The sequence below is a fragment of the Camelus bactrianus genome, chromosome 3, assembly GCF_048773025.1.
Source record: "Camelus bactrianus isolate YW-2024 breed Bactrian camel chromosome 3, ASM4877302v1, whole genome shotgun sequence".
Classification (NCBI taxonomy): Eukaryota; Metazoa; Chordata; class Mammalia; order Artiodactyla; family Camelidae; genus Camelus; species Camelus bactrianus.
In genome coordinates, this window is record NC_133541.1 from 164,023,366 (window position 1) to 164,025,749 (window position 2,384).

The 2,384-nt window shown below is 71.1% G+C and overlaps 1 non-coding gene across 1 annotated transcript in view; it reads right to left on the bottom strand.

Moving 5' to 3' along the window:
- The window catches only part of LOC141577335 (5.8S ribosomal RNA), a 156-nt gene extending 139 nt beyond the window's left edge, over positions 1-17 (bottom strand). Inside the window, exon 1 of the ribosomal RNA XR_012506216.1 lies at positions 1-17. This exon is cut by the window's left edge and continues 139 nt beyond it. This is a non-coding gene — a ribosomal RNA (5.8S ribosomal RNA).
- Between the last annotated feature and the right edge of the window lie 2,367 nt (positions 18-2,384).

A 2,384-nucleotide genomic window follows, 5' to 3' on the forward strand; every position in this document is an offset into this window, starting at 1 on the left:
ATCCACCGCTAAGAGTCGTACGAGAAGTTTCTTCTGCCTTCGGTTCTGTGGCACGGCACGTCTCCCGCCCCCACCCACCCCGGGAGGGTGAGGGGGGGGGTCGCCTCGGGCCGGCCGAGTCAGAGAGAAATCAGACCGGAGGGGTCGGGAAGGTTTCACAACGGGGCGCAGCCGGCACCGACACCGCGCGTGCCGGCTCGGACACCCCACAGGCGCCCGGGGGTTCCCGCCTCCCGCGGGGACGCGCCACCACGCGGCCACCGGCCGTCCGACGGGCCCGCCGGGTGAGGCCCCACCCGACGGACACGGCGGCGGCGGCGGCGGTCAGCGACGCGGCGCGGCGCGGCGCCCCGGCCCGGTGGAGGCGGAGTCCGTGGGACGAGGGACGGACCTCCCACGTCCCCACGGGCCCGACCGCCCCGACCCCAAGGCGGACGGGCGACTCCCCCGAGGGTCTTTAAACCTCCGCGCCGGGACGCGCTAGGTACCTGGAGAGGGCGAGGCGGGCGAGGCGGGGACGGCACGGACCCCCCCCACCAGCCCCAACCGCCGGCCACCGCGCCCCGACGCCGACCACCACACCCCAGCCACGGCCGGGGGTCCTCGCCGCCGCGGGCCCTCGACACGGGGCCACACCGGGCACCCGGCCGGCCACCGCCCACGCCACCGAGTCCCACACGCCAACGCGTGCCGACGGCATCCTAAGCCCACTCCCCACGAGGCCGGGCGGAGAGGGCCCTCCCCCCGCGTCCCGACGACAGACCACCCTCCTTCCCACCTCCACACCCCCAACCCCCCAAGGCCCGGCAGGACCCCCAACCCGCACCCGCGTTCCCGGGGTCCCCCTTCTCGCCACGGGGGACGAGGGGGGGCCCACGACGGGACGCGGGCCACAAGCGGGCAGGGCGCCTCGGGCGCGTGGGGCGGGAACCGGGAGGCGAGGGGAGAGAGCCGGCCGGACGGGGAGAAGAGGCCCGAAGCTCGCTCGCTCGGGTGGGGGGAAAAGGCGAGAGGAGAGGCACGTGGCAAGGCGGGGCGGCGGATCGGAGGAGCAAGAGGGCCCGACGACCGGCCCGGGGGAACCGGGTCCAGGGCGAGCAGCGGGAGGCGGCCACGGCCGGGAGGAGCGGCCGGCGCCGGAAAGACGAGGGCGCGGCGTGGGGAGGGGAGGGGGGCGGGCACGGCCCACAGAGCCCTCGGACCCGCCTCTCGGGAAGTGGCGGGGAGATCGGGCGGGAAGAGAGAGAGAGGGAGGGAGAGAGACACGGACGCCGGAGGCGCCGCGGACAGACGGCCGTCCGGCCGAGACCACGGGTGGGGGCGCGCGGTGCCCAGGAGGAGGAGGGGGGGGGACGGCGGGACGCGGGCGGGGGCGGGGGAAGGGAGGCGAACGAGAGCCGCCCCACAACCCCGTCCCTTTCACGCCAACCCGCCTGTTTCCCTCTCCCTCCCCTCCGGGACGACCGCCGGCCCGGCCCGGGCCCGGCCCGGCCCGGCCGCGTCACACCTCCGGACGCCCTCTCCTCCCTCAATCCCTCCCCTCCCGTCCGACGGTCCCGCGCCGCACGGGGGGGGAAAGCTCGCGAGCAAGCGGGCGGGCGGGCGGCGGGCGGAGGCGTCGGCGAGGCGCCCTCGCTTCGCTTCGCGCCGCTCTGCTGCTGCTGCTGCGCGCGCGTTAATGATCCTTCCGCAGGTTCACCTACGGAAACCTTGTTACGACTTTTACTTCCTCTAGATAGTCAAGTTCGACCGTCTTCTCAGCGCTCCGCCAGGGCCGTGGGCCGACCCCGGCGGGGCCGATCCGAGGGCCTCACTAAACCATCCAATCGGTAGTAGCGACGGGCGGTGTGTACAAAGGGCAGGGACTTAATCAACGCAAGCTTATGACCCGCACTTACTGGGAATTCCTCGTTCATGGGGAATAATTGCAATCCCCGATCCCCATCACGAATGGGGTTCAACGGGTTACCCGCGCCTGCCGGCGTAGGGTAGGCACACGCTGAGCCAGTCAGTGTAGCGCGCGTGCAGCCCCGGACATCTAAGGGCATCACAGACCTGTTATTGCTCAATCTCGGGTGGCTGAACGCACTTGTCCCTCTAAGAAGTTGGGGGACGCCGACCGCTCGGGGGTCGCGTAACTAGTTAGCATGCCAGAGTCTCGTTCGTTATCGGAATTAACCAGACAAATCGCTCCACCAACTAAGAACGGCCATGCACCACCACCCACGGAATCGAGAAAGAGCTATCAATCTGTCAATCCTGTCCGTGTCCGGGCCGGGTGAGGTTTCCCGTGTTGAGTCAAATTAAGCCGCAGGCTCCACTCCTGGTGGTGCCCTTCCGTCAATTCCTTTAAGTTTCAGCTTTGCAACCATACTCCCCCCGGA